Raw genomic sequence first — 19,604 nt, 5'->3', positions numbered from 1 at the left:
TTGGAGAACTTTAATAAATCAGGCCCATTGTGTATTATAAATCCCAGGCAGTACCAATGCCCCCCCCCCCCTTTACCACTGGGCTCTAAGTGTAGAGGGTGTATATGCTCTGAAATAAGTTAGCGATACTGACTGATAAGGGCTCCCATCGTGGCTCCAGACCCATAGCAGTTGTTATGTTTGCTATGACCACTGGAGTCACATTTGCCACTATTTAACTGAAATCATAAATTCAGGTTTTCACAATGTTCAACATATTTAAGGCGCACAGGTTGATTTTAATTGAGTTCTTTTTGAAGCAAATTATTTTGATGTCGGCCCAATAAAATAAGTATGCCAGTTCTCTCTTTTTTTTGTTATGTAAATATTTTTCTTTGCAAGTCACCATCTCCTACAATGTGAGACAGTAAGAGCTCCTTGTAATATGCCAATTACTCTCTTATCTACTCCCTCTTCAACCGAAGATGCGTTTTCCTACAGAAAAAGATCAAAAGGAATTTTGAACGTGGGAAGAAAAGCTTTTATCCACATTATTTGCCGACAGCAAGAGTCAGTCACTGATTTTTTTAGGAGGGACTCCAGGCAAAACATCAAATGGAAAGATTTTGGGACAAGTGGGACAAGAAGTTTGTTAAGCAGCTCACAATCCCCAGAGCTGCAATTAAAGGGATTGTATTTTCCAGATTTTACTTGCCCGAGATATGTTTAGCACTAGGAAAATATGGATTTGCATAATTGTATTATTAGCTCATTTTAGGAGCAAATATAGGGTATTGCATGTAATCTCCAATTATATGCACTCCCGTTTATGTCAACATCATCCTAAAGAACCATTGTTCTGCACAAAATGTGTGCTCGTGCAGAGGAAAGCTATAGGTTCACTTTAAAGCCAGAAGTATTTGAAAGAAACACCCAAAAAGCACTCTTAATATAACCTCTTATTACAAAAGTCATCTCCTCTTAGCACTGTCCATCACAAATGTATTACTCTGAGGTCCGGCACACTGCTCTTCCTTTGGGTAGAATAATGCCCATTACCTTTGTGGGGCTTGCTGTGTTTAATATCTTGGGTATGATTCCCACAGTGGTTACTATCTACAATATGACTATGTATATATGTTGCCTTATTTTTGTATGGGTATTCCCCAGCACTATAGTTTTCACACAAAACCTAGAAAACATGCCAATAGGTCATCAATGTAGGGGCAGTTGCAAACTTCAAAGGCTATAAACATTATTCTTACTTTGATTTTACAGTATTTTAACTTTTAGTCTTTAAGTCTTTTATAATAAAATATCAGTTCTTTCTCCCTCTGTTTAGCACCCTTATACCCAAAATATTCTAAGCCATTTTACTATTGTTTCAAATGATGGCATGCCCTATATGAAGTACCAAACTCATTTTATTTTATTTTCAAATAGCCAATAAATCTAAAGGAACATGTCCCCTCCACTGTAAAACATTCCACAATTCATTTCTTGGTTACTGAACAAGTCGGTACTCCGTTCTTGCCATAGGCCATTTTTGATCTTTCGAGCTGGAAGAAATGTGTGAAAAATTAACAGTGACAAACTCAGGCCTTCTCTTCGCTTTATCATAAAGTTATATCAAGGAACAATTTCTGATATTATCACCCTGAAAATATAAAGCTCTTATCATGAATATTAGTATATGGTGTATTCTTTGTTAATTCTTATTTGGTGCTTACAATTATTTTTATTTATATGCTTGCTGTTCTGTATATTTACATATTTCACATGGAGGTGAACTCTCCCTTGGGTAATTGGGTATCCCAAACTGAAGCTGTGCCCTCACCAAACCCACTGAGTTTGCCTCAATTACACATTAGGACTGTATTGTTTTCAACCATAGAAGTAGACAATAAATGGAATTATTAAAGTGTCTGCATGCGACATGTGTCCATCCAAACCTAGAAAGACAATATTCCCCCGCCCAAACAAAAAGTCTCACCTTAACTCAACTTAAGTCACAGTAACATGATAACTTCAGTTTAGGGTCTTCTTGATAATAAAGATATAAGAAGGGTTTACTTTCAATGAAACTGCATCTAAAGATGCCCAGTAGATCAAGAGGGTTTAAAGTCTTGTCCAGTTATTGCTCTCCTTCCCAAAAAGATATGAGCAACTATAAACCATTAATTTTTCAGTGGAAACAACGACCATGCATATGACTTTCTTACATGTCGATGATCTGTTGGAAAACCATGGCTGTCAAGTCATCAGCCCATCCTGCAATCCTTCATATTATAGAGTAGATGTTGACCTAACATAGAACAAGCAAGAGTAAGGACACCCTTGAAATCAACCAGCCTTCCACTTGGTAGTGAACATAACCAACTCTCCTTCAGAAAAAGATACCATCAACTATAAACTATAATTTTTCAGAGGAAGCAATAACCTCACGTAGGACTTTCTCACAGGTTGGTGATCTGTTAGAGGATCATGGCTGTCAAGTCTTCAACCCACCCTGCAATCCTCCATACTTTGGAGTAGATATTGCCCTACCATAGACCACGCTGACCCAAGGGTACCCTCTGGATCGAACAGCCCTCCACTAGATGGAGGACATAGCCAACAGTGGGCCCTGTGAGAAACTGACTTGGGGTCTTTCTGACGAACAGAATTGTGTGGCCCTTGTGGAGTGGCACACTTTGCACCTCCCTATGTCTGTCCTTGCCTCCACTAGTAGCATACATTCCTATTATCCTATTATCCTACATTATACAATATTATGTTAAATAATGCAAGATATGTTGATAATGAGATATAATAAACACTTCTCAGGTAAAGCCCATGGATGTTTCTTAGGCCTGGTGAAGCCAGTCACACAATCTTCAAGTGTCATTCAAGTCCATTTCCCCCCAGAGTATTGTGTATACCTTACATGCATTGGAGTGGACCCTTTTGACTATGTATTAAATATGCTTCCAAAGCAATTTATATCTGTCAAAAATGAACAAACACACCAAGCAAACATGCCCTCCCAATCCTGACATCTATTTATTAGGGTCGTACAAGAATTCCGCTAGGCTTGACTTTGCGCCGAGGAAAGAAAACTCAAGCAGCCTGGAGGAAGTGAACGAAATATGCAGCTCTAGTTCTTTGCAGCTGATAAAGGTTGTTTTCTTGTGTATGTTATTTGCTGTGCAAATGGCAAGCAAGCAGAGCCAGAGGGTTGGAAAAAACATTAATAACAAATTTTGACTCTGAGGCTTTGTGACAAAGAGACTAAAATAGGCAACTGGATATGAGAATGCAATGTGGCAGTAATGCTAGCTTGTGGAAAGAGTATCATGATATGTGCTGTCAATGGATACAAGAGGATATTAACACTGCAATTAACTGAAATGCAGTGCTTTAAGGAGCTCTATCTTAAAGGAAAACTTCACTTTTAGCCAATTTTACCTTTTTTTACCATTTCACAGCTGTAATCACAGCTTGGCAATCATTAAAGTAGAATTACTCCCCAACAAAATATGTGATATAAAAATAATAACTGCTTGGGAAACTAATTAATAAAATCATCTGCATAGACATTTTCTCATCCTCCTGCAAAGTTCTGCAAACTCTGGTTTAGGCAACTATGTCAGGGCTGTCCCACTCCAGGGTTCAGGTTCCACATGCACAAGAAAAGTCAGAAACTTCTTTTTATATGAAAACCTAGGCCCGTATGTGTCCTTCGAAGATTGGAACTGGGCGGCCTTGACCTGATCATAAAGACAAATATGGGAGGTGGCCATGATGATAATGGAAGGTCATTGGTAGGAAGAATGATGGTTGTGGTCAGAAAAGCCCAACGCTAAACACTTTTATGTATGATAATGATAATATTACAGCTTTAATAGCAGTAAAACTACCACCCACAGTGGCCATGGCACTCCACACCATGGTCTAGGTAGCCTTGTGAGAAATTCTGCTCTGCTTACCTGGATGCTGCTTGCCTGACATCATTTGTAGATTGAAGTTCATTGATCTGTAGATAAATGAAACAAAATAAATACAATTGTACCAATTTTACTTTGAATCTATCACATGTCTGAACAGAATTTATAAATACTGTCATAAAGTAGGTTTTTTGTCAGCAGTTGCTGTAGTTTTTTTTGCCAGCAAATACAGAGGCAACATGAAAGAAAAACAGTCCATTATACATGTGTAAGCATATAGTCTATAAGTGGACTAGAAAAAAAGCATTTTTGGCTTCACACTTAAATTAAAATGCATATTGGTCACACTAATACCTGCCAAATATGTAAAAGAATGTGGTTGGGCATGACAAGAATATGCTTGTATATAGGAATTTGGCTAGATTGCATAGACAAGGCACAGCTTTCCCAGTACCACAGGGTATCAGGACAACACAGGTAATTAAAGACCAGTCAATACATGAGTCAGTTAAAAATATGACAAAGTACTGAACCTGAAAAGTCCAGGAGGTGATGCCACAATAATACTGCCATTATGTAGGTGACCAGAAATGGATTAAGTTGATTAATCTTCTCCCTTTTAATTTAGTGTGAGGCAGTTTAGGCTCATTACTTAAAGAATTACACAATAAATGAAGCTTGGACTTAGGTGTGATGTTTAATTAAGTATGGCATGGATTAGTCATCAAAAGATAATGGGATAATTACAAGATATTAATAAACCGACTGCTGAGAAGTTATACTCTGCGTGAACTGTGCCAAATGACTAAGCACATACTTTTTGTAATGGGGCTGTTCAGTTTACGAAATTGGCCTGAAACTGGCCTGAGCCGTGTATATTTAAAGGGCCAATGGAGGTTTAAGCTTTGGTTTCTAGATATTCTGTGGCAGAACAGTTCTCAGATGAAACGAATGCAAATTCCAGCAACGCTACTTTTTACTACATTGACAAGATGATAGTTTGCAAATGTGATGTTGTTGTATGTAATAAATTATAAATGCAACATCACTGAGAATGCAGAATTGGTATTTATTAAAGACCAATGATATCATTGAGGAAGCAGCTTCTCCATTTGGAGAAACTGCTGACATTACTTAGAATGCAGCCTATCTTTTTACTAGAGACTGGTGGCATAAAAGACAAGACAGCTTAGTATTTTATAAATTGACCGTTCATCTCGGGCGATGATTATGAAGCTTTAGAAAAGCCTTAAATAACTTTTCCAACAAACTTAATGTTTGTCCTGGGGCTGTACGGCAAATCTCACTCACCCCATTCCACTTCCCACTGTCGCCCCTATTTATAAGTGAGGCCAGGTCTTAATCCATTGTGAGAGTTATGCCCTTCTTGCACTTCTGACCTCTGTTGGATGTCTGCATCTGTAAATACTGTAACAAGCCATAAAAACTGTACTTGTATTCTTCCACAAATGGCCAGAACAATATAAATAGAGATTGTATAGAGGTAATAAAGCAAATAAAGAAAATAAAGTAAAAAGTAATTTTTTTTCAAAACCTTGCTAAAAAAATTCTTAACAAATAGCAGAGTCATTTTAAGTATTGCTTCTACCTTCCAGTAATGGCCTCTGCAGCTTATGTGAGCTCATGCCATTGCCGTACAGCATCCAGAGAAATCCTTCAGTGTTTTGCTAGAAAATAACATTTGGGATCGTGGCACTAAACTGTATTTATCTTTGCAGTGAATGCGGCCTCAGCTGAGCAAACATCTTTCTATTTTAGTGTGATTATGATAGTATTTCACCCAGTGAAAGAACAAATTGGGTGATGCACATACTCCGCCAAATTCACCGTATGCCCAGAGAGCAAACAACATCCAAGGAGGAACTTTAACTGATGTACTGTGAATATGATTTTTTTTCAAAGGCACACTATGCGGTTTACAATTTCTTTAGTTGTTAATGTTTAAAGCCAAACTGAGGTCTAAGAAATGTTCACCTAAATATATTTCCTAACAACTGCAAAGGATATACAGTAAATCTACTTTGTGGACCTTTCACCAAAATTTTTACTATACATAAAAGGGGTGGATAGCCCTCTTATGTAAAGTAAAAATGACCCTCTTTTTTTTTTGTTTAGGACCCTTAAAAAAAAAGAAAAAGAGGTGAAGCCTCTTACCCCCGTATTTACCACCACAATAGTAAAGACAGAATGGGAGCGCAAAGCCTCCTGGGATACCCACGTCACGCATCCCAGAAGGCTGCTGGTACCTCCTTATGATATCAGGCATGCAAGGAAAGGGGCTTTTTCCTAAAATGGGGAAAAAAGCCAATCTCATGCATGCGCAGTGCGATACCAGGTGACATAGCCAGAAAAAGAAAAAAGACAGGCGCTGAAGAAGTCCTCAATCTGTGCTGTCTTGGAATTCTCCTTCATGACGGCATGGAAGAAGCGTCCGGTGCCGCCATCTTCAGCCTTCTTCTGGATACATCACCTGATCTCCCACTATGCAGGCACGAGTTTGGGTGACATGACCTGTGCATAAGGGAGATCGGCATCACTTTCATCAAGTGTGGGAAAATGCCCCTTCTGCACATGTTGTCTACCTTTTTAAGTAAACATTTTCAATTAGGTCCACTTTAACTTTTCAAACTCAATTACTGCCTGGTAAAATAATAGCCCTAACCTGTGCAGAGAGCAGAGTTGTGGGGGGGGACCAAACAGACCCAAACCACTACAGGATGCGGAAAACTGCAAAGGGGAGGGGACAAGACCAGACACCCTGCACCAGGGGGAGAGAGCAGCAGTGACTGGTCTTTGTTACAGGAAGCTCTTGCACAAATGCAAAGTTTTACATTGGATTACTGCACAGATCTAGAAAGAATCCACAAAGTACATTGAGGTCAAGACTACATATGGCTCTTGTATTTAGACAATATTTGCTGATCCCCTTCTTAAATTTGGTTTCCTCTGGGTACGCCGGTTTCCTCCCACATTCCGAAAACATGCAGTTAGGTTAATTGGCTTCTCTCGAATTGGCCGTAAACTGTGATAAAATATATAATTATGGTAAGGACATACGATTGTGAACCCCTTTCAGAGACAGCTATGACATGACTATGGACTTTGTACAGTGCTGTGTAATATGTCGGCACTATATAAATAATAATAATAAATAAGAACATTGAGGTAAATGATACATAAATCTTTCTTGCACAGTTACAATCATAAGTTTTTAGATTCTCACATCGGCCCAGTTTATTTAGATTTTGGTCTGTGATGACTAATCTTTCCCCTTTTTCCAGCTAAGTTGCTTCCATAGCCCCTATTCCGTACGACGCACTTAAATACACCATTACTTTATCGCCATCATAACTCCACAAAATAGGTTCCCCCTTCGATTTCCATTTAATAGAAAGTTGCATAAAGCGGAATGATGCTCACATAACCGCAGCCTTCCGAAAAAAAAACCCTTTAAACCACACCGGCCTGTAACTTTAGGAGAAAGATTGCATCTACAAAACGATGCAATTAGAAGATCAAGAAATGTTTTCATAAGATCGGCACATAAAAACGATAATGCGTGTTGTTTTCTTACCAGGGGGGGAGCCATCAGACAGTGGCGTATTACAAGAAACAAATAAAGAAATGGATTCACTGTAAATCCACTAGGTGTACATAGTTTTTATTATTTTAATAAATTTGCAATGGGGGAAAAATGTGATTATCTCGGCGAGAGCTTTGTATTCCTGGGGCGTGAAAATACACAAAAAGCAATTTCGTTGTTTTGTTAACTCTATCTGAATTTTGGAGATACTACAGTAAGTTTCAGGTTTTCTGATTTTCTTTCTGTTTTATAGATCTCCTGTATGGGTATTACAATGAAAGGGGGGTATTTAAAGCAAAACTTTCCTTTCAGGTATAAGGTGTAAGCGGAAGTATGATCTGATCATGATTTGGACATTCCTTCTATTACCAGACCAAACACATCAACAAGGAATCTTTCATCAACTAACTTTTATGGTGCATCCTCCATAAGTTCTTCTCCCACCTAATGGCTTTCAGATAGGAAAGGAAGCCAGATAAAGGATTGATGTGTACCAGGTTGGCATGTAGACAGCTTAGAGGCACCCCAAACCCTCACGCCCTGCTCGGGTGATTGGTTTCCAGACACTAATGTATGTGGTCAATTTTGGTCTGATGCACCAAATACTAATAGGGGAAATCAAGTAGAAAGTCCTAGATTAGCAGGAAGGTTCCAGGGGTAATAGATTATCACTTCATTGTTCTCCATTTTTGAAATCCAATTATTGTAAGCTTTTATGAACTTTTTTTAAATGTAGTAATAAAATAGTAAATATTAGTGAACAACATATCAGCTGATTGTTGATAAATAGGGGAACACAATAGTGCCATTATCTTGCTAAAAAGAATGGTATCTACTTGACCAATATGGCCAATACAAAGCCAAACACAAGGGTCATACTCCTGTTTCTGCATTCTATGGAATATAATCCAGTAATTAGACTCTCCCAATGTCTATGTTGAGTGTATGGAGTTGTAAAATTCTGCTCTGAGGGTCCCAGAAAAATATAAGAGTGGGGATTTTTCAGTTTTAACCTAGGGTCAGATATGAGTTAATATATATGTAGTCATGAAGGTATAAAATCCTTGTCAGATTTTATTACCGTCTGTGATATTTTATCTCTGTATTCGTTGGGGGTAACCATTGTCCCTAGGACAGAAAAAGAGAGAAAATGCCTTGGAGAGATACAAAAGGCTGATTTCTGCTCTTTTTGGGGTCCCATTTATTCCCAGCTGGCATCCTGTTTTTGGCTCAGCACACATTTTATGCTTGAGTACACAGCTTGAAGCTCGTGGCGCGTTCTCATTTTAATGATCCTGTATATTACAGCTCTGACAAAGTGCCTTTCTCCGAGTCATTAAATAGTTCAACCTCTAAATATCAACAAACGCTCAGTGACACCCACTGAAAGAGGAGACTGTTTGCGTTAATCATGTTCTTGCAGGGAAGGAGAGGGAGGAGGGTTTGGAGTCACCGAGAGGAGATGTAGACATGATTTATAGAATGGCTTAGTTGGAATTCCAACATCAGCCAAAAAATAAAAGACGTTTTTAAAGTACACCTGTAGGTATATAGCCATATATCTAAACTGGCCCCAGGAATAAAATGCAGGCACCCAGAAATCTACACATATAATCAACAGTATTCTTGAGACGCCTGGGAGCCCCAAATCCTGGGGAGCTCTCACATGCAAATTTTAACATTTCCTCTATCACCTTTTTATTGGTCAACAAGGCATTTCAGCCAAAGTGGTTATCAATTGGATGGTGCGAGAGGCAGATGAGTTTTCCATTGACGGTCTCAAGAAGAATTTTATACACTTTACCTACATTTCAGTTTAAATGACGTGTTTGTGGAGTGCTGGATCAGAATTTTGGTAGACATCTAGATTTGATGTTTTTTTTAGTTAGGAGGATTCTCTTTAATGGGTCTAATAAGAAAAGATCCCCAGATAGCTTATTGAACATTTGGTAAAATGAAGCGAGTGCCACTGGAATGCAAAGCATGGTTGGGAGTCCAGTTCAATCATTATTGGTCATAAGGGTAAATAGAACGGCCAACAAATTTCAGGGGCTTAACCAAACCCCTTCATTAGCCCTTGCTCAGGTGAGTGTTGGACGAAATCTGCATTGAAAGCGAGTATCCTTAAGTAGATTTTCCTAGCATGGCCTGCTGTAGTTGTACTGCAAGACCACTAATTAGAGCAGGCTCTTAATCCATGCTAGATAAATCCACCAACACATATCTGTAAAGGTCTTGATCCAGAGGGATCACTTAAGCCTTCAAAATGCATTGGGTACCCATTATACCTGTATAGCACCTCATTAGTATAGAGAGGTTCCTTTAAGATCAAGAGGGTTAGCTGGAACTGGACCAGTTCTGAATTAGTTCTCCTTGAAGATTTATAGTGGGCTACCTTCTGTCCCAGAAGAGACACCTAGCCATATTAAAGTAACAGGTATTCACAGCCCGGTTGCATCACTTTTTGGGCCTATGATGGTGGGATTTAAATAGGAGGAGAACTAAGCGCAGGATGGGGGCCCCGGCCATGGTTTACTGAAGAAGCTACAGGAATCAGAACAGGTTGACCCTGCCGTCCCTGGCGGGCCTGGAGACTGGAACACTGAGGGGGGTAAGGTAGATTCTCAGTGGGAAAGAACTTGGTATCAGTAAGGAAAGCTAAAAGTTTGGACACTCACCCACTCCAGTGGAGAAATGGTTCTTTCACTCCTCACTATGGATTTAAAGTGTACCTAAACTCAGAATTTTCACTTTACATAAAAGGGTAGACAACCCTTTTATTTAGAGAGCCCTTTCATCAATAGGGAAAAAAACTGCCTATCTACACATGTGCAGTGAGATCAGCAAGTTTTTTTCACAACCTACATTACCCAATCTCGCACCTGCACAGTGCGGGATCGCGTGACGTAGGAAGAAGACCACGGAAGAAGAGAGGAGAAGATGGCAGCACCTGGCGCTCCCTCTGTGCCGGAACGAAGACGAACACAGAGACGACACGGGACCCGATGTAGGAAACCTCCCAACGGATAGAGTAATCTGCGGGATTAAAGATAATTGTTTTTTTTTTTTGTTTTGGGTTAGTTTTGGGTTTACTTTCGCTTTGAGTTTCAGCAAGGATGCTAAAGGTCATGTGGAGAGTGAAGAGCTGTCTCTTGATGTTGTTTAGTAAACCACGGTGCCTAGAAGCTGAAGCACCAACCCCGCTGTTGATTTCCAATGGGTAGGAAGCAGCAGGGCACCTCTCGATCATCTCTAGCTCATCACCAAGGAACAGAACAGTGCTACTGTCACTAGAAATGATTACTAACCTTTCCAAAGCTTTTGTACTCAGGTGTCATGTCTTTTGCATAAAATGGTATTTGATACAACATTGTCCAGGAGACTTTGCCAATAATAATTATGTCCTCCCAGTTGCATTAGTAAAAAACCCCTGGGCATCTTAAGAACCCACTAGAGACATTTTGTTTTTGCAGTAGCTGCCCTCTGCCCTTCTTTGGGCCCTGTTATGAACATGAGATTAGTGGGTCACATGCTCCTTGCCAAAAGGCAGCAACTGTGCTCCGGGAGGGTCACCGATTAGCTGGTTCTGCCTAAATCCTGCCTGCTGAGAGAAGGCACATGAGCCACTGCCGTTGTTATGTTCCCAAGGTGTCAGCTGACATTATAGATAGGTTGGACACAAGTCTGCTGAGTGGGGTGTAAAAAAAAACTTTTTACATAGTTACTTTTTACAAATTATTCTGATTCTTTATAAAATATACTATATTGTTTAAAATATGATTTTGATCTTGACATCTCGGGGTTATGTAAGGAAAGATGTAAGAGAGCGTGGCACAGCCAGCGGATGATATTTCACGCACAAATAAGCCAGAAATATACAAGAAAATAAGTGCACCCTGAACACACTGAACACAGCACGTCAAATTAAATCAAATATTAAAGCCAGCATCATTACATATTGTGACCAGAATGTTTAACGTCAACTTCTAGATGATTTCCACTGGAGGAGAAGAACTAAAGAAACACTCCAATGTTAAAAAAGTTTAAAAAAAAGTATTTTAAGTGGTTAATGCAATTGTTGGTTCTCCCTGTGCTTTACTCAGCAAAGTGAGAATAACACGTTTTAAACCTAAATATATTCCCGATAGTCTTGAAAGACAAGAAACTCTGTCGGTAACTTTCTAAACGGCCAGGCTTTTTTTTAGGCTTGTGCTAACAGACATGGCAAGTAGTTTGTTTTAAGATGCAATCACATGCGGTATAGTGTGAGTTGTGTTAGGAGATGCTTATCTGGCCGATCCCTCACTGTTTGCCACCGCAGTATAAAATGCTGTTTATTTTCTCCGGCTGTGTCGGTTGCAGCAGCAAGGAAAACAGAATAATTGTTTGCCCTGCTCAACAGCTCACAGATGTGCCTGAGATGTACTTTATCGGCATCACCAGCACACACTCTGGTTTCCCTGGTTTCATCCTAACCCTGCAATTGTACGCTGCCTGGAATGACCTTGTGCCTGTGACCCCAACTCTTGTCTTGACCCCCAACCTTGTCTGGTTGACTCTTGACCTGTGTATGACTTCTAGCTTTGTATTCTGGACTTGCTTCTGCCGGAATTCTTTGTACTGCATTATCTGTATGCTCCTGGTCCTCCGTCAGTCCTTCCCCAGACACTCTCTCTTGCGCACAGAAGCCCTTGGGCAAACGTGTGCTGGGAAGGCCTCCTCGAAGCTGAGTGGGAGCTTGCTATAGGCAAAGGGTGCTGCTTTGGATTAGGGCACTGGTGCTGGAACTTAGGGTCTCTCAGGATGTTTCTGAGATCTTTCAAAACATACTGACCAGTGCATTTGACCCAGTCTACCTCCATCTGACCTGCATTTGATTTCAAAGCTGCATTACCCTGCTTCAAGCTACTTTTTTTATCCCTATTGACTTGTAAGGTAGGAGGGAAATAAAGCCTTTTCCTGCCAGCATTGTACAGAAGGACACTTGTTTGTTCAACACATACCACTATGTTAGGTGAGTACAAAAGCTCTGTAATCAGCAGGAAGAATGAACTTTACTGACCACAGCAAGGGGCATGTTGGACCTCTACATAGAGACTTCTATTTTCATACAGAATCAAGGCTCCTTATCTGCAGTGTGCCATCATGGAAAGCCTTTTCTACCCCAGCTGTGGCTGCTTCCTAATGACCTGTAAGACTTCACACTCCTTTCATTGCACATAGAATGTATTTACCTGGTATAAACTGAAAGTTGTTTTTTTTTTCTAGTTTTACTTATTTGAAACATCTGTTTTAAATTTTACTTTAACATCCTAAAAACATACTCCTGTAAAAGTTTAATTGTGTCTTTATCCTCCACTGCCATTAATCCAGGTCTCATCCAATATTTATAGACGCGCTCCTCCTCCAGCGCCTTCACAGGCCATTAGCAAGACCCCATAGCGTGATAAATATAACATACACGCGTGCCGTCGCAATGCCCATTAGTGCCGCTCGCATGTAATAAAAACTGAGCATAATTTGCTTGGGGAAAAACCAGTAGCGTTAAATAAGCATTCGGTAAGGACACACGACTAATAAACCCAACGCAGTTTATACAGCCTTTGGAATAAGCCTAAATTATGGCCGTGCAAAAGCCAGCAGAACATATTCATCAGAATATTGGTCTCTGAATGCATAAATGGCTTGTGAGCAAACAGGGATATTTTCAAAGTGGGCTCGATGACATTGCTGCAGGCAGGAAACTGTAAACGGATCAGCCGCTAGGAGAGTGCGGTGCAAAGATAGGCAAGTTATTTACCGTATATGTCAGTGAATCCTTACTTGGCACCGGTCAAACAGATGCTTTGTTGGTCAGTATTAATGTCCAGACAACGGCCAAGAGGGACAGGGTTGTTCTTTGTGAATTATTTTTTTTTCTTTTACCTTATAACTATGTTACAAACTAATTTGCTGCTTTGTAGTAAAAGTTATCAGTGTTCCTGGAAAGAGAGAAAGAAGAGTTTTACTGCAAAGCAGTGTTAGACAGAATGTAAAGTGTCTTGGTCCACACATTAGCTTTCAGTACCAGATTGGGGCTGGGAGTTTTTGGCGCAGAGCTCTCAGCATACAGAGTGACTGGAGACAGAGACCGCTATAAAATGCAGAATTGGAAAAGAAGAGATGATAACGCTGAACTCCAAGCAGATATAAAGACAGAAATTATTGCAGATCAGTATTCACTAAAACGATTCTAAATATGAATGCCAGACGTCCCTTCAGTTGTGCATGGTTGTACCAGCTCCCCTTCTGGACTGACATTGCTTACTCTGATTTTACTGCACACTGTGAGCTTTGCAGGTTACATTAGAAGCTGCACAGTCAAAGGAAGCACAACTCTTTCCCTGGCTGGAGGACATCCACCATCATCCAAACCCTTTCCCCCCGGATTCCAGTCCTACCCTCTTATCCCTTCAATCATGGAAGCACTTCTTTTAATCACATGTGGGCATTACCTATAGGGTGGACTGCATACAAAGAAGCATTACCTAGGAACACTCACTTTGATTTTATCAGCCCAATATGTGGCTTCCACATGAACCACATGTTGATGCCTTTTGGTTTATGTGGTTTAAGTTCTAAATGCACAGAGGCCTCCCATTAGGTGGTGTCTTTCTTGCAAACACTTGTTCTGAGTCCTTTCTAGTTTTGCTTGGCATCCTAAAGACCACAGTTACTTGGCAGCGTATGGTTTTATATGTTTCTTTTGGAAAAGCATATTAGAGAATCACATAGAGAAACATTATTAGACTGTGGAAAATAGAAAGATGCTGGATGTTATGTACTATAGAGAAATTACTGTAAAACTGTAATAAATATAGAACGATCATTTTTTCCTGGTTTTTCTAACTTATGTCCTCCCTGTTTTTATACCGTAAACAATTGAGATGTGCAATGATTCAATATTTAAACAAATAGTTTTATCCAATTGTTTGTACTAAAACATTTAGGACAGGGACAAATTTGTAAAAATAATAATTATTTTACAAAGTGCCTTGCATGTCCTATTTATGATTTTTTATAACCAGTATTAGTTTACATAATATTTAGGGTTACCATAGTGGTTTGTTCTAGGTTGAAGGTCAAATGTTGGGGTTAGGTTGAGGTTTAGGTGATTTTTTCACAAAATTTCAAAATTTATTCACCTAACCCAGGTGATTAAAAAACAAAAATGGGGGAAATATACCATCCAGGACCTGTGCTTGTACACAAGTCAAAAAGTAAGAGCCAAAAACACCACAAGCACCAGGATTTACAGGATTGTGTAATCCCCAAGGCATTCCCAGTCCAAGAAGTAGGTGGTCACCATAGATGATACCTGAAAAAGGTGTGCTATCCTTCTGAAGAGAAATGCAGATGAGGTCTGTGACCCCTATTAAACATAATACATACCTGGAAGTGCCATAATGTTGCTGTATGATGTCACATGTAAGGATTTTCTTCATACAGACTTGTAAAGTTACTGAAAGTTCCATGCAAAGTCCATGACTACATCAGAAATCAAGTGCACTCGGGAAAATTAAGTTCCTGAAACTTCAATGTTTGCCCAATAATGTTAATAAGTGCATTTTTGTCATAACCAGACAGTAATTTATATTTAGTGGCCCTGTATTGCAGCCAGGTGTCCTCTGTGAAAGCCGAAATCCATTTGTGACATTGGGGTGAGTGCAGTTTATGTGTCCCAGGAAACATCTCGGAGGAATGGAGCCAAGGAAGCATTAGAGAGAAGCTGATGGAGCCTTAATGGATGAGATACGTTAGGCTTTGGTTTCAAAGCTTTTAATGTTTTAGAAAGCTGAATTGAACTGAAATATCAGCATGTAACATCAGCCAATGGTATTACCTAGGAAAAGTATCAGAAATATATACCAAGCTTTGACCTTTGTGCAAACCTTAAAGGATGTGAAAGTGGACTTTTAGTAACTTTACAAGTCTGTATGGATAATTCTGACATGTTACAGTAAACAGCAACAATAATATTAATATATTATATTATATTATTCAAAAAGCTTCAAAATTATTTAATTATTTATCATCAAAATGCCATCCTTAGGCTCTAGTTAGTGGCGTCGTCTAGGCGTAGATATCATCAGTCTGTTGTGGGTAGCAGGAAGCAACTCCTCACTCCCCCTCCCCATGATGAGGTATTATCAGGAAAAATGATTATAGCAATTAGCCAAAATATTGAACCCCTGATAGGTAACAGTAATAATCTTTATGCAGTGGTTAGTACACAAATGTGGTCCAAGGAAAGAAAATCCGTGAACCAGCGACAGGGTCAAGGGGGTCCAAGGATCATTCATGCATAACAGGAAGAGGCTGGTTTGTCTGGTCCAAAGAGCTACTGAAAAGGTGTCAGAACACACAGAGAATCACAACTTGTGGGTCTGTGTAGCTCATGCGGACCAGTCATAGTGCCCATGTTGACCCTTGTATGCCACTGAAAGGATCTACATGAGTGTCAGAACTGGACCATGGAGCAATGGAAGAAGGAGCAATCGATTTGATAAATTTATTTTCCTTTTCCAATAAATGGATGGCCAGGTGTGTCAATTACATGGGGAGGAGATGAAAGCAGGATGTATTTCGGGAAGTAGGCAGGTCGGCAGAGGCAGTGTAATGTAAAGGATCTGCTGCTAACATTTTGGCTGGAGGGAGGGTCAGCCGGATGTTACCGTAAGACAACTAAGTAAGAAGAACAATAGATAAATGTCAAGCTGCATCACCTTCCACCACTCCATATCAAATAGATTTCAGGAGATCAATCAGAACATTGGGCTTACACCTTATCTAGCTGGGGTGACGTCTAAGGCTGGGTACACACGTGCAATAATTGTCGTTATACAAACGAACAACTAACGACAGATCAACGATTATGCACAATTATTTTGAACCATTCTGTACATGCTGTAACGATACGATCGTTCAAATATAATCCACCAATAATGACGATACGATCGTTTGAACGATCCAGGAAGTGACATGTAATGGGGAAAGAGTACAGCAGAACAATCCACGATCACTACTCAACCGTACACACAATACATACCGAACGATTGACGCCCCAATTAGATCCGCCGGAATGATCGTTCATTTCCAGCGATGTTGATCGGCGTCATTGAGCTTTTTTTTTGTTAACGATTTTTAGACGAATGGTCGTTGGTCGTTCGTTTCCAACGATAATTATTGCATGTGTGTACGTAGCATAGGAAATTTTAAATATTAGGAACATAATTAGTCACAATCACCACGGTTAGCTTTGATCTGGTACTTGGTACAAATGGATGGAACCACTGATCCCCTGAACTCATTTGACAAAAAACACACCTTTCCTGAAGTTTTATGTGGCGGGAAAAAAATTGATTGAGTGTTTTTAATTGATTTTCATTTGATTCTCTCCTCCTCCTGTGCCCTTGTTTGTATCCATGTGTCATTTGCAACCCTTATTGATTGTACAGCGCTGCATAATATATTGGTGCTATAAATACAGTTACATTTGAATTTAATTTTATATTGTTATTGAATTGAATGTCTCATTTATTAAAATGTGGAATGCATAGCTTCTCTCTCGTCTCTCATTTTCTATCTATTCTATCTAATACAGATTTTTAATTTTTTCCTCCAGTGGCCCTTGCTCAGCCTTCTAACTTAAGTACTGCTGAGATAAAATCTTACATAACACATGAAGCAAGAAGTCCAGGCTGCAAAAAAATCCCATAATAAAAATAAGACTCTGCATACAAATATACATACAAGTATATAAATATAAGTATAAATTTTATATGGCAATTTAGCTGTTATTCATTGAAAACAACTGGTAACATGATAAGAGTATACAAAACACCTAAAACCCCGCTATACTCACCTTTTCTTGTTACATCATGGGACCCCACCATTGTTCTCTTTCTTCTCCTCTTAGTTGCAATCTTGACCATCTTGATTGTCCAGGCCAGGATGACGTAACTCCAACATGCAGGAATTTATTCAGTTGTTGCAAGCGCAGGAGAAGCCGAGATTGCTGAGCATCCTGGCAACCAACATAAACTGCGCATGTACAGCCCGGCAAATTTTCGGAGAGACATTGCTTGTCCCATTCTACAAAAAAGCCCAGCCTGGTCCTTCATTTTTAAAGTGGAATTTTAGTTTTAGATGTTTTATGGCAATGGTTGCCAATCGGTGGTCTGTGAGAAAATTTTGGTGGTCCATGGCTCTGGCCAGTGTGCCCCTGAACGGGGTCAGGAGAGCTAGAGCCGTGGAGTATGTCCCCTGTACGTATCGCAGGCTCGGGGTAGAGGGTGGATTGTGTCTCTGGACACAACCCACTCTCCTATCACAGGCTCAGACCTGTGATGGGAGAGTGGTTGGGTTCTGGCATCATGGCGTCACTCTGGGGGAAGTTTCTTCCCCTTTTGAGTGACACCCGGCTCCCCGTGCATGCGCAGTGCGGAACCAGTAAGTTTAGTGCAAAAAGGTTGGCAACTACTGCTTTATGGTTCCTCTATCAATATTCTAAAATGTGCAGCTTTTATTAATATCTAATAACTAATTATTATTATATACAGGATTTATATAATGCCAACATATTACCAATAAAAAATATAAAGCAGTTCCTCTTAAATATGAATAGCACCACCTCAGTTATATAAATCATTTGCTTTGTATCATCCCCATCATACTAAGTCTACAGTAATAATGAGTAGAATAAGGATGGGATTTTCTCCCCGGCTTGGTGATTATCGAAGATTGCAGCACCAATGTCATATTCACCTATTTCCTATTCACTTGTCGTTAGAACGACGTGTTACCAACAGAAACTTCTCTCTGCCCCGATGGTGACCGCCATTAATGGAGGGAGTTTTCTCCTTGTTATTGCCTGAGTCTGGTGGAAGGAACTCACACCCGATTAATTTCTGCTGAATGGAGTCTATTTCGGTAGACAGAACATATGTGGAAGAGTTGGAGGTCGTGCTAAGTCCTTCAGGTTTTAATGAATTCTTTATCTTGAGTGTCCGTTTCATGCAGATCAGTCAGCAGCTTTGCTGAACTTCATACCATCGCTTTTGTTAAATGTTAATAGAAAGAAAATTCATATTTGTTTAATGCCTTTATGATGCATTCATTACACCTGTTCCTTGTTTAATTAGTCCCCATAAATCTCTTCTATTCTTTGCAGAGTTGCATATCCTTAATGTCTGTGGCTACAATTCATGCTTCATTGGGAACATCTTTATTTGTAGCCACCCCCATTGTGCTGTAGAGAGCTGAGACTACAAGTGTAACATTCCCATTCATTATACACAATGCAAGGAATCATGGGAAGTTTTCATATAGTCAGGAAGATGACATTTCAACCACTCTACTGCCCTCTAGTGTTCAGTTAGAAATAGAGACAACAACCAGAAGCATCTACATATACTCACAGCATAAACAATTTTCAAAGTAAGAGCAATGTTCAAACAAGATAAATGACTCATATATGATTGTGTGTTTGTTGTTCTATATTAATTCTTAATGTGAGGACTGGATGTTTAGATCTCCTTTAATGCACTGCAACAAAACATGTGGATAACAACTACCCAAAAAAAGGGATACATTGTGCATAGCATGCCAAGGAAAAATATGGTGATAATAACAACAGAGTAAATTAAGCACAAGGGCTTATTGGTTGTGCGTCCTGGATCGAACATGAGGATAACAGCAGCGTGCTATAAAACTGAAGGATTTTTTAGTAACAAACAATTATGAACTGGGACAGTGGTAACAATATACTAAAAACAAAGAGTCAATTCCGTTAATATGTGGACAGAAAATAATATCTGGATTCAGCTGCGATGTAATGCACAAACAATTTACGAGAGGATTCAGGTTTACCTGCAGAATGTTCAGAGTTATTAGCAGCATGGTTGGAGAAATCAGTAGAATGTTCAGAGCTACTAACAGGGTATTTTGGGGTATTGGCAGCATATTCAGGGTTATCAGGAGCATGTATATTTAGGGTTACTAGAAAGGTGTTTATGGTCACCCACAGCATGCATGGTCAGGGTTACCTGCAATGT

At 39.6% G+C, this 19,604-nt stretch overlaps 1 long non-coding RNA gene across 1 annotated transcript in view; it reads right to left on the bottom strand.

The window, feature by feature from the left end:
* Nucleotides 1–1,397: 1,397 nt before the first annotated feature.
* The window catches only part of LOC140338181 (uncharacterized), a 126,146-nt gene continuing 107,939 nt past the window's right edge, over nucleotides 1,398–19,604 (bottom strand). Inside the window, exons 4-5 of the long non-coding RNA XR_011922204.1 lie at nucleotides 3,948–3,994; nucleotides 1,398–1,538 (exon numbers count right to left, since the gene is read on the bottom strand). This is a non-coding gene — a long non-coding RNA (uncharacterized lncRNA). The remainder of the gene's footprint in view (nucleotides 1,539–3,947; nucleotides 3,995–19,604) is intronic.

This window comes from Pyxicephalus adspersus, chromosome 9 (genome assembly GCF_032062135.1).
Source record: "Pyxicephalus adspersus chromosome 9, UCB_Pads_2.0, whole genome shotgun sequence".
NCBI lineage: Eukaryota > Metazoa > Chordata > Amphibia > Anura > Pyxicephalidae > Pyxicephalus > Pyxicephalus adspersus.
The sequence above is the reverse complement of the archived record's forward strand: the minus strand, read 5'-3'. Positions and strand labels throughout refer to the sequence as shown.